Here is a 12,632-nt window from a genome sequence, read left to right as displayed (position 1 = left end):
TTTCCCGAGTGTCCTCATTTGCAGGTGTGTTATCATAAAAATGTCCTCAGTTGTCATGAAAACAAGTACACACACACACACACACACACATGTCTATATATATATATATATATATATATATATATATACATACACACACAAAAACCTTTCAGTGTGTGAGGGTGTGAAGACCTTCTTAAAAAACTTTCACAGTTTAAGACAAATCAGGGACTAAGGCAGAACTATCACAAGAGATATAGTCACATTGACCATCCATCCATTGTTTCTTATTCTCAAAGTAATATTAAGCTTTAAGGGAAGGCATTATTTTCTGAAAGTTCACCAAAATAAAATATGTTTTGTCTCATTCATACAGGGCATCAACATTCCCTTGATTAACTGGGAAAGCAGTGGCCTCCCTGAAGAGCCTGAATCTGGAATCCAGGTACCAGAAATAGAGTGCCCGCTAACTGCAGAGGCATATGGGGAACTTAGGGTTGCAATGGACCCAATGGGGCCATCTGAGTGTTTTGGCCGTGATATTTATATTTCAGTTGTACAGTATGTGCAACAACATTTCAATGTGTATATGTAAAGAATTACAGTTCCAGACAAAGTCTGGTAAAATTAAGTGCTGAAGTGAAGTGGTCAGTGAAATTGTTGGTATTTGACATCTGTGTAATGTCTGAATACACTGTTAATAAAATTTTTTTTTTTGAAAAGTCTTTGAATTTAGAATTTTTTATTTACTTTTTATTTTCAGTTGTAACTCTTTTCTAAATAATGAATTGAACATTCATCATAACATTGACAGAATCACAGATTTTTTTAATGCCATTTACGATTATTTTTATTATTAATGATCTTTTAGAGGTTCTTTTAAGATCAGTCTTTGAACTGAACAGTTTGTTTTTGAATAACATTTTGGTACATTATAGATGTAACTTATGCCAAGTCATGAGATATGAATCACTTCAATTACATCATAACACTGACAAGAATGTTGAACTCGGAAAACAGCTGGATTAGGAAATGTACAGTATTTTACAACGTATGCCATTTAACAATAGTAATTGTTTTCTGAACTTTCGATTATCAGGTGGTGATGTGTTTTCTGTAGAACAATATTTTAACTCAATCTAGTCAAGTGCATAGTTCGACTAATAAGCAAACTTATGCCAATTCAACCACACCTTTACACTAACCCAAATCCAGTGTCACATGTTGCAATACAGGCCTCCAGATCCATAGAAAACTCATTAAATGTACTGTAGTGACCAGGTAAACGTAGGATTTGGAAACATGTTGATGATCTTGGATGATTAGAACGGATCACTTCAACCTTCATGCCACATGAGGGAAGCTCCCATCCGACCCAGAACTTCACAAGTTGTTGAAGTGTACCTGCACTTGCTTCGAAGCAATAGTAATAATAATTTATATTAGTAAATGCATTTGTTACATTTAAAAAAATGTCTTGATTCAACTCAGTCTCAGAATATCTATCATACCAATTTCAATGAAACGACGTAGGTACTCTGCAATGCGACATTTAATGTGAAGTGGGTATGTATCCTCATCGTCATCTTCCTCCTCCTCAGCAGGCCATACAATATTATCCAGGATAGTCTTTATTTAATTAAGAATAAACTGAAGAATTATAGATTCAACCAAAATATTTGAATGTAATCCTGTCCAATACTACATAAAATTCATGTTATAATACCTGAGCACAGCATGCAATGTCTGAGTGTCTGGGGAACATCAAAGGGACAGCATCTGGACGTTCTTGCAGCAGTGACCAAACGTTTGTGTCTTTCAAACCACGTCTGAATTGTTTGATCTGACGAATGGTCCTTCCAAGAACCTATACAACAGAATACAGACCAAATATTTAATTATAGTTTGACTGCTTTTAATTGTGGAGCAAAACAGATGTAGGTAAGATTAAAATATAAAATTACAGCATGATGCAGAAGTCGGTTGAACAGCCAATGTCTATTGTCATTTGTGACACCAGGGAGGTCCCAAGATAGAGCCAAGTCTAGGATGGCTTTCTTGTCTTGATCTGAAATTTTAGCATCTCCCTCAAGCTGTAGGAAACGTTTTCATTGTGAAATTTCAAATATAATTTTAATTGTACAGGTGATTGATAAGTGGTTTAAAATCAAACATTTGCATACCAACTGTATAGTTTCACGATGATCTAGGTCTGGGCAGTCTTGTAGCTGAATAGTGGCTGTTTCAGTTGGTCTTCCTAGTAAAACATGTATTACAGCAGGACTAATCCCTGGTAAACAAGGGCCACCATGGATGAAGGAGTGGCCAACCATCCTCCCAGCCATTAGGAAAAGGTCACTCTCCACTAGAATTTGGGATGTGGAGGGTACAAGATGATCGGGCTCACCCTCAAATAACAAAGTTGTTCCTGTGTTCCCTACAAAATAGATTTGTGAAAGAAAACTTTTGGCCAATAAATTACTACAGTTAAAATTTCAATTCATAAATATTTACTTAGTTATGTTATACAAAATGGCTACAGTAAAGCATTCACATTGGTCTATTATCTTTTTTTGTGTGCAAGTCAATAAACAAGGTCATTGGAATCAACAGTTAACTCTTACCTAAATTGATCATGAAGCCATTTGTCAGTTTTAAAACTGCCGTACTGAGAATATGACGATTCACCCCCTCACCAGTGGCGGCATCACCTGTTAAAGATGACATTAAATAATTAGTTCTCCCAAAATAGTAAAATCTGCATTTTACATTGTAGATGAACTAACCTTTTTTACTAGGTAACAACTTTTCAGAGAACATACCAGACATTTGTTTACTATTTATGGTAATACATTATCAGTGTACTTTTTATAAATCATGATATTGAGAAAATATTACCTCTGAGGATACAGGAAAATGGCCTAGCCCAGTTGATATTTGGTCGCTTGTAGAAAGAAATTATCTCTCTATCCTGCTCCTCTAGGTCGTCCCTGAGATCTAACATGAAACGCAAGGGTTGTCCCTGTTCTTCAGTACTCAGTAGTTGTTTTCTGTACACATCTGCAGCCATTTTTGGCTCAGTAATCTTCTTCCAATCTGAAGTTATAAGAAAAACTAATTTTGTTTACTGTTTTCAACTTAATGTTTTAACCTATTTAAAACTCAATGTCAATGTCAACCATTATTCTTATTGCATCCACTCAACCTTCTCTTTCAAGAGATGTTCTGGCTACAGCATCCTCATCGCCCCTTCTGCTGGATGGTCCGGCTACAGCATCCTCGCCACCTACTCTCCTGTTGGATGGTCCGGCTACAGCATCCTCGCCACCTACTCTCCTGTTGGGTGGTCCGGCTACCTCTTGCTGTTCAGATGCAGCATCCTCTCCACTTTCACTGCTGTGAGGTGGTCCAGTTACAGCATCATTTGTCCACTCTGAAGAGTTCTCCATTTCTCTAGAGCAACTTGCGGAATAAAACAACAACATGTCATCTATGATAATACAAATATTTAAAAAATTAACCCATCTATGTGTAAACTGTACTTTAACATACTTTTCTACACAGAGACTAGCGTGGAATTCAATCATGTCTTCTGGAAAATAACTTCCACAGACTGGACATTGTTCCTATAAGTAGCAGAACAAATGTTTTAAAATGTGTTCAAAGTAATAACATTAATATTTATACTTGAAGAAGTTTTTTTTTTTTTTTTTACAGACCATGCTAGGTTTGATCTTTTTTTCCTCACTGACATAAATTATGTCCTCATCTGGACTTTCTTCCTGTTATAGAAAAAAAAAATCTTACTGGGAAATCAAACATTACACATCTACAGTATAATAGTAAAATAAACTATGATATATCTGTAAACTTTACACAAACTTACTGATGCATTTTCTGAGTCTAGTGCACAATTGTCAATGTGCAGAGCCAAAACTTGAAGTGGCATGGTGACTCCACACTTTTTGCAAACAGATTTGGGCATCTTTCTCAAATTCTGCTGAATGTGGGGATAATGGTGTACTGTCTATTGTATCTTGCAGTGGAACTATGTATAGTGTGATCTTTCCATTGCTAGAAGCCACTTTTAAACATTTGGTTGTATAGCCTTCAGACTCGGGTGGCACCACAGTCAACTTTCTTTGTCCGCATCCACCTTGTTATTAAGTACAAGACATGGACCTGATTAGTAATATTTTGAAGTGGAACATTATTAAACATAGAATACATACACTGTAAAAAGGCTTACAACTTTCTGCATGTGTTAAAATATTCCTGCATTATAATATGCTGAATAAAAGATAAACATACTATAGTAATTACTATTGATAGTGCTGTGGAACTTAGCCTCTGTATTTTCTTATAGAATCAAACAACAATCCCCATACCTGCAGCTTTATAGCAAAGCCAACCGCCAGCTAGTTGTTTCATTTTATGGTACTCGTCTTCGAGGATACTGACAATCTTAATCAAGAATCAGAAGGAGTAAGAATGAAGAACAGTCACCAAAAGATTGTATTAAATAAAGTGAAAACTGAGCACATATGCCGAAGTGAGTACACTACCTCTTTGTGAGTAGCATTTTCTGGCAATGACACTACCCTTCGTCCAAGGCCTGCCTGAAGCAACCTAAGCTCTTCTGCCCCCTTAGGAGTTCTGTCAGTATGCTCTGGGAGCAGAAAGAATTGTATGGAGAACGTCCGTATGGATTTGGTTACTTGAAAACGGCGTTTTCCTTGTTTTTTTAAAAACAGTCCAGGAAATGATCTGTCAAAAAAGAAACAGTTGAGGGTGAGGAAAAAAGAAAAAGTCGGAAACACCTCTGAGCTGATTGGTCAAAAGATTCTATTATAAGAAAGATCTGTGAAATACATTTTCAGACATACAGCTGGCATCTCAGTTTTATGGACTGCACCAATAAAGTCTGATCTTCGGTATCTGGAACTTTTGGAGGTTTTTTTGGAGAGACAATTTTTTTTTTTTCACAACATGGCTATAACAAACATTTATTTTGTGTTCCAAATAACAGTGAGTGAATAATGACAGATTTTGCATTACTGTTAATGGTTTTAAAAGTAAAAACTAACCTTTGCATTTCATTGTTGACAGTGGGTGCTGGAGTAGGCCTATTTGTCCCTGTATTAGGAGATCCACTAGGTTTTCCGGAGACAGATGTGACCCCTGTATGTATAAGACCAGGAGCTCCACTTCTAATCGATCCTGGCCGGGAAGGGGTAGGGGTGGCTGCGGGGGTGGGGGTGGGGTTGTGGCGTGCTTCCTCCACACAGTCCAACAAATTTTTAAGAGCATTTTGTAACCTATCTTGCCGGGCCTGCTCCTGAAAAGTAATTAGAGTGGTAGCTGCACTACTACAGTACTCAACCTGCCTTTCTTATTACCTCACACATAATCATAACAGCAGGATCTAAACAACTAACAATGCATACTTTGATAGGGAATATTGCTTTGGGATTGTTGGGATGAGCACTGCATGATATACTGAGAACTAGCTCAATCTGCTGCAGAAAGAATAACGTTAGTAGAATAAATGAGCAATGGACACACACTGTGTTTAAATTATAGATTTGGATATCAGCTCAAAGCTCTAAGCAGATTATATGATATACACCATATAATATGCTTAGACCTTTGAGCTGATGCTTAACATATACATCCTTTCAATGAAAATGCCAAACCAGCCGAATCTGTTTTTCTTAACACCGAGAATGTCATAGTATGCAGTATTAACACACGGGAGGCGGAAGTCGGCTTAATAGTATCCTACACAACTTATAAATTATTTAAATATAGGCCTACAACAATTGTTTATTATTATATATTTGTGTGTGCGTTAAAAGTACCATAACGGCGGCGAGGAAGATGCTGAGCCAAGTCAGAAAGTCACTCACGAAGGAGTTTGTTTCTCTTCTGGTGACTGGCGCGATAATTGAACCAATCAGATAAGAGTAAATCGAGAGTCAGCAAGAAGCTCATTTGATTGGCTACATGAAGAAGGTGGACCCGCCCTCCTCTTTCACGCTTGCAAAGCTAAGTCAGTGATAGAATCGTGCCAAAACTGTAAGCGCAGAAAGACGAACTGTGCAAACCAGGTTATTTCGGGAGCGTTTATCCTACACACCCAACAAGTAATTTAGACGTTTGCAGCAGTTTATTTTTTAAACAAAGTTTGATTTTACGCAATTAATCTGTTTTGCAGTTCTTGACTCTGTTGCTTTCGCTTGCAAATTGATGTTCACAGACCTGCAGTACTTTTGGCCGCATCTGTGTGCTGAAACAGTGCCAAAAGTGTACACGCGGAAAAATGGAAGTCAGAAGAATGCAGATCCTTATTATTTTGCGTTAGCATGAAGCTGCAGTTTCACAATACATGAATTACACTTACGAATAACACTAAAATGCTGCAAATATTTTTTTCTTACACTTGAAAGTCGACTTACACCTTTACAAATCTTATCTTGCGCATGCAAATTTGATTTACGCTTGCAATCTTATTTACACTTTCACAAATTTTACCTTGCGCTTGCAATTCATTATGGCATAATTTTATCTTCATAATTACACTGAACATTTAAAGGTCCTAGGTTCGATCCTGGGTTTACTCAGAGTGGAGCCGTGAATGCTTTTCGGACACCATTCTGATGCTTGCTGGTTAGTTGCTTTCCGCAGAGCCTCCTTGAATATTTTCTACACTTCAAACAGATGTGCAGACACTGTTGGTTCCATGGTGTAACGGTTAGCACTCTGGACTCTGATCCAGTGATCTGAGTTCAAATCTCGGTGGAACCTTCAAGAGTCTGTCTGGCTGTGCTTGGCAAGGAGGAGATTTGGGGTATGTCACAACTTTCTCTGTGGCAGTGTGTCTTAAAATGTATTGCTACAGTGGCCTCCTTTTATCATGGCCTCCAAACAATCTAGAACTCACATAAAACTGAGCTGGAACTAAATTGAGAAGACCGATGTCACCTGACCTTCTGTGGTGAAGCAGTACAGACCTCAGACAGCTTCTCATCAGCAAGATTTGCGTGGCAGTGCAACAATGTAGACTTCTGCTGTTAAATTCAGCTCTTGTGTTTTGTAGTTGATATTTTAATCAACATTATTCTACAAAGGTAGGCCAAGCTAGAGCTGGTAGGTAAAAATTGAGTTTCTCAGAAATCTGGTCAGTGCATGAGCTCTATTTCTGCCCTTGTCAGCTAGAGCTGGTAGGTAAAAATTGAGTTTCTCAGAAATCTGGTCAGTGCATGAGCCCTATTTCTGCCCTTGTCAGCTAAGAGGCAGGATATTGGAGCGACCGTAGCATCGAACAGAGTGAAATACGTGGCAAAGTTGCCTCCACTGAGCAGCAACTTGTGGCTCGTTGGTCTAGGGGTATGATTCTCGCTTAGGGTGCGAGAGGTCCCGGGTTCAAATCCCGGACGAGCCCTCTTCTGTCTTTGCAGCATCTTTTCTTGAACAGTTTCAGTCCATTCTGCCATCCCGGGTCAAACATACGCCACTGTCAATTAAGACTAAAGCTGCGTCTGCATGTTTTCATGCCCACTTCTCTCTGCTCTTCTTAGTTCTTAATCTGCAGTTTAAATTTTGACTTGACATTTTTCCAAAAATTGGTTTAGGAATGCAGCCCAAGCAGTGGAGATATGGCAAAAAAATAGATTCTTGGATCGCTTCACAGCCCTGTGAGCCTTCATCTTGCGTTTGCTAGATGCAGGAGCATCTGAGGGCTTGTTGGTGTTGGTGTGTGTTTTTTTTTCTTTTATTGCTGTAAGGGAGCAAGTGGGCCCAAGTTCAAATCCCAGATGAGCCCGATTTGCAGCTCCTTGTTTTGAGTAGTGTCTGGGTACATGGTGGCTCGTTGGTCTAGGGGTATGATTCTCGCTTCGGGTGTGAGAGGTCCCGGGTTCAAATCCCGGACGAGCCCACATTGAGCATATTGCTGAGAAGTATCAGTCAATTCTGCCTTCTTTCGGTCAATACTACTCCTGCATGTTTTTGTGCTGATTTCTCCCTGTTCGTAGTTCCTCATCTGCAATTTAAACTTTGTTCAACACTTCGCTCTTTGGGTTCCGGCGCTTTCACTGAAAGGTGGGGGTGTGTCTAAAATTGTTCAGATCGGCTGCCATGCAGGGTAGCCGTTTGCGGTTGACTGGAGGCTCGTGTCCTTTGCTTTGATGTTTTTCTCAATATTGGTTTACAAGGTTCAGAGAGCGTTACACTGAACATTTAAAGGTCCCAGGTTCGATCCTGGGTTTACTCAGAGTGGAGCCGTGAATGCTTTTCGGACACCATTCTGATGCTTGCTGGTTAGTTGCTTTTCGCAGAGCCTCCTTGAATGTTTTCTACACTTCAAACAGATGTGCAGACACTGTTGGTTCCATGGTGTAACGGTTAGCATGCTGGACTCTGAATCCAGTGATCTGAGTTCAAATCTTTGTGGAACCTTCAAGAGTCTGTCTGGCTGTGCTTGGCAAGGAGGAGCTTTGGGGTATGCCACAACTTTCTCTGTGGCAGTGTGTCTTAAAATGTATTGCTACAGTGGCCTCCTTTAACTATTGCTCTTCTATTGCTCCTTTACTCTTCTATTGCTCCTTTAACTATTGCTCCTTTAACTATTGCTCTTCTATTGCTGTATGGGAGCAAGTGTGAGAGGTGTGAGAGGTCCCGGGTTCAAATCCCGGACGAGCCCACATTGAGCATATTGCTGAGAAGTATCAGTCATTTCTGCCTTCTTTCAGCCAATAATACTCCTGCATGTTTTCGTGCCGATTTCTCCCTGTTCGTAGTTCCTCATCTCAAATTTAAACTTTGTACAACACTTCGCTCTTTGGGTTCCCGCACTTTCACTGAAAGGTGGGGGTGTGTCTAAGATGGTTCAGATCGGCTGCCATGCAGTGTAGCCGTTTGCGGTTGACTGGAGGCTCGGGTCCTTTGCTTTGATGTTTTTCTAAATATTGGTTTACAAGGTTCAGAGAGCGTTACACTGAACATTTAAAGGTCCCAGGTTCTATCCTGGGTTTACTCAGAGTGGAGCCGTGAATGCTTTTCGGACACCATTCTGATGCTTGCTGGTTAGTTGCTTTTCGCAGAGCCTCCTTGAATGTTTTCTACACTTCAAACAGATGTGCAGACACTGTTGGTTCCATGGTGTAACGGTTAGCACTCTGGACTCTGAACCTTCAAGAGTCTGTCTGGCTGTGTTTGGCAAGGAGGAGCTTTGGGGTATGTCACAACTTTCTCTGTGGCAGTGTGTCTTAAAATGTATTGCTACAGTGGCCTCCTTTAACCATGGCCTCCAAACAATCTAGAACTCACATAAAACTGAGCTGGAACTAAATTGAGAAGACCGATGTCACCTGACCCTCTGTGGAGAAGCAGTACAGACCTCAGACAGCTTCTCATCAGCAAGATTTGCGTGGCAGTGCCACAATGTAGACTTCAGCTGTTAAATTCAGCTCGTGTGTTTTGTCTTTGATATTTTAATCAACATTATTCTACAAAGGTATGTTAAGCTAGAGCTGGTAGGTAAAAATTGAGTTTTTTTCAGATATCTGGTCAATGCATGAGCTCTATTTCTGCCCTTGTCAGCTAAGAGGCAGGATGTTGGAGCGACCGTAGCATCGAACAGAGTGAAATACGTGGCAAAGTGGCCTCCACTGAGCAGCAACTTGTGGCTTGTTGGTCTAGGGGTATGATTCTTGCTTAGTGTGCGAGAGGTCCCGGGTTCAAATCCCGGACGAGCCCTCTTCTGTCTTTGCACCATCTTTTCTTGAGCAGTTTCAGTCCATTCTGCCATCCCGGGTCAAACATACACCACTGTCAATTAAGACTAAAGCTGCGTCTGCATGTTTTCATGTCCACTTCTCTCTGTCCTTCTTAGTTCTTAATCTGCAGTTTAAACTTTGACTTGACATTTTTCCAAAAATTGGTTTAGGAATGCAGCCCAAGCTGTGGAGAAATGGCAAAAAATAGATTCTTGGATCGCTTCACAGCCATGTGAGTCTTCATCTTGCGTTTGCTAGATGCAGGAGCATCTGAGGGCTTGTTGGTGTTGGGGTGTGGTTTTTTTTCATTTATTGCTGTATGGGAGCAAGTGGGCCCAAGTTCAAATCCCAGATGAGCCCGCTTTGCAGCTCCTTGTTTTGAGTAGTGTCTGGGTGCATGCTGGCTCGTTGGTCTAGGGGTATGATTCTCGCTTCGGGTGTGAGAGGTCCTGGGTTCAAATCCCGGACGAGCCCACATTGAGCATATTGCTGAGAAGTATCAATCAATTCTGCCTTCTTTCGGTCAATAGTACTCCTGCATGTTTTCGTGCTGATTTCTCCCTGTTCGTAGTTCCTCATCTGCAATTTAAACTTTGTACAACACTTCGCTCTTTGGGTTCCTGCACTTTCACTGAAAGGTGGGGGTGTGTCTAAGATGGTTCAGATCGGCTGCCATGCAGGGTAGCCGTTTGCGGTTGACTGGAGGCTCGTGTCCTTTGCTTTGATGTTTTTCTAAATATTGGTTTACAAGGTTCAGAGAGCGTTACACTGAACATTTAAAGGTCCCAGGGTTGATCCTGGGTTTACTCAGAGTGGAGCCGTGAATGCTTTTCGGACACCATTCTGATGCTTGCTAGTTAGTTGCTTTTCGCAGAGCCTCCTTGAATGTTTTCTACACTTCAAACAGATGTGCAGACACTGTTGGTTCCATGGTGTAACGGTTAGCACTCTGGACTCTGAATCCAGTGATCCGAGTTCAAATCTTGGTGGAACCTTCAAGAGTCTGTCTGCCTGTGCTTGGCAAGGAGGAGCTTTGGGGTATGTCACAACTTTCCCTGTGGCAGTGTGTCTTAAAATGTATTGCTACACTGGCCTCCTTTAACCATGGCCTCCAAACAATCTAGAACTCACATAAAACTGAGCTGGAACTAAATTGAGAAGACAGATGTCACCTGACCCTCTGTGGAGAAGCAGTACAGACCTCAGACAGCTTCTCATCAGGAAGATTTGCGTGGCAGTGCCACAATGTAGACTTCTGCTGTTAAATTCAGCTCTTGTGTTTTGTCGTTGATATTTAAATCAACATTATTCTACAAAAGTAGGCCAAGCTAGAGCTGGTAGGTAAAAATTGAGATTCTCAGAAATCTGGTCAGTGCATCTGGTCAGAGCTCTATTTCTGCCCTTGTCAGCTAAGAGGCAGGATGTTGGAGCGACCGTAGCATCGAACAGAGTGAAATACGTGGCAAAGTGGCCTCCACTGAGCAGCAACTTGGTGGTACCTTCAAGAGTCTGTCTGGCTGTGCTTGGCAAGGAGGTGCTTTGGGGTATGTCACAACTTTCTCTGTGGCAGTGTGTCTTAAAATGTATTGCTACAGTGGCCTCCTTTAACCATGGCCTCCAAACAATCTAGAACTCACATAAAACTGAGCTGGAACTAAATTGAGAAGACCGATGTCACCTGACCCTCTGTGGAGAAGCAGTACAGACCTCAGACAGCTTTTCATCAGTAAGATTTGCGTGGCAGTGCCACAATGTAGACTTCTGCTGTTAAATTCAGCTCGTGTGTTTTGTCGTTGATATTTAAATCAACATTATTATACAAAAGTAGGCCAAGCTAGAGCTGGTAGGTAAAAATTGAGTTTCTCAGAAATCTGGTCAGTGCATCTGGTCAGAGCTCTATTTCTGCCCTTGTCAGCTAAGAGGCAGGATGTTGGAGCGACCGTAGCATCGAACAGTGTGAAATACGTGGCAAAGTGGCCTCCACTGAGCAGCAACTTGGTGGTACCTTCAAGAGTCTGTCTGGCTGTGCTTGGCAAGGAGGTGCTTTGGGGTATGTCACAACTTTCTCTGTGGCAGTGTGTCTTAAAATGTATTGCTACAGTGGCCTCCTTTAACCATGGCCTCCAAACAATCTAGAACTCACAAAAAACTGAGCTGGAACTAAATTGAGAAGACCGATGTCACCTGACCCTCTGTGGAGAAGCAGTACAGACCTCAGACAGCTTCTCATCAGCAAGATTTGCGTGGCAGTGCCACAATGTAGACTTCTGCTGTTAAATTCAGCTCGTGTGTTTTGTTGTTGATATTTTAATCAACATTATTCTACAAAGGTAGGCCAAGCTAGAGCTGGTAGGTAAAAATTGAGTTTCTCAGAAATCTGGTGAGTGCATCTGGTCAGAGCTCTATTTCTGCCCTTGTCAGCTAAGAGGCAGGATGTTGGAGCGACAGTAGCATCGAACAGAGTGAAAGACGTAGCAAATGGGCCTCCACTGAGCAGCAACTTGTGGCTCGTTGGTCTAGGGGTATGATTCTCGCTTCGGGTGTGAGAGGTCCCGGGTTCAAATCCCGGACGAGCCCACTTGAGCATATTGCTGAGAAGTATCAGTCAATTCTGCCTTCTTTCGGTCAATAGTACTCCTGCATGTTTTCGTGCTGATTTCTCCCTGTTCGTAGTTCCTCATCTGCAATTTAAACTTTGTACAACACTTCGCTCTTTGGGTTCCCGCACTTTCACTGAAAGGTGGGGGTGTGTCTAAGATGGTTCAGATCGGCTGCCATGCAGGGTAGCCGTTTGCAGTTGACTGGAGGCTCGTGTCCTTTGCTTTGATGTTTTTCTCAATATTGGTTTACAAGGTTTAGAGAGCGTTACACTGA

General features: G+C 41.2%; 6 non-coding genes across 6 annotated transcripts; all 6 read left to right on the top strand.

Moving 5' to 3' along the window:
- Nucleotides 1-7,351: 7,351 nt before the first annotated feature.
- trnap-agg (transfer RNA proline (anticodon AGG)) lies at nt 7,352-7,423 on the top strand. The gene has a single exon. It is a non-coding gene; the product is annotated as a tRNA-Pro (tRNA).
- A 423-nt stretch (nt 7,424-7,846) lies between these two features.
- trnap-cgg (transfer RNA proline (anticodon CGG)) lies at nt 7,847-7,918 on the top strand. Its single transcript has one exon. It is a non-coding gene; the product is annotated as a tRNA-Pro (tRNA).
- Nucleotides 7,919-9,666: 1,748 nt separating this feature from the next.
- trnat-agu (transfer RNA threonine (anticodon AGU)) lies at nt 9,667-9,738 on the top strand. Its single transcript has one exon. It is a non-coding gene; the product is annotated as a tRNA-Thr (tRNA).
- Nucleotides 9,739-10,160: 422 nt separating this feature from the next.
- Nucleotides 10,161-10,232, top strand: trnap-cgg (transfer RNA proline (anticodon CGG)). Its single transcript has one exon. It is a non-coding gene; the product is annotated as a tRNA-Pro (tRNA).
- A 449-nt stretch (nt 10,233-10,681) lies between these two features.
- trnaq-cug (transfer RNA glutamine (anticodon CUG)) lies at nt 10,682-10,753 on the top strand. Its single transcript has one exon. It is a non-coding gene; the product is annotated as a tRNA-Gln (tRNA).
- Nucleotides 10,754-12,263: 1,510 nt separating this feature from the next.
- On the top strand, nt 12,264-12,335 carry trnap-cgg (transfer RNA proline (anticodon CGG)). Its single transcript has one exon. It is a non-coding gene; the product is annotated as a tRNA-Pro (tRNA).
- The last annotated feature ends 297 nt before the right edge of the window (nt 12,336-12,632 follow it).

This window comes from Carassius carassius, chromosome 1 (assembly GCF_963082965.1).
Source record: "Carassius carassius chromosome 1, fCarCar2.1, whole genome shotgun sequence".
Lineage (NCBI taxonomy): Eukaryota > Metazoa > Chordata > Actinopteri > Cypriniformes > Cyprinidae > Carassius > Carassius carassius.
The sequence above is the reverse complement of the archived record's forward strand: the minus strand, read 5'-3'. Positions and strand labels throughout refer to the sequence as shown.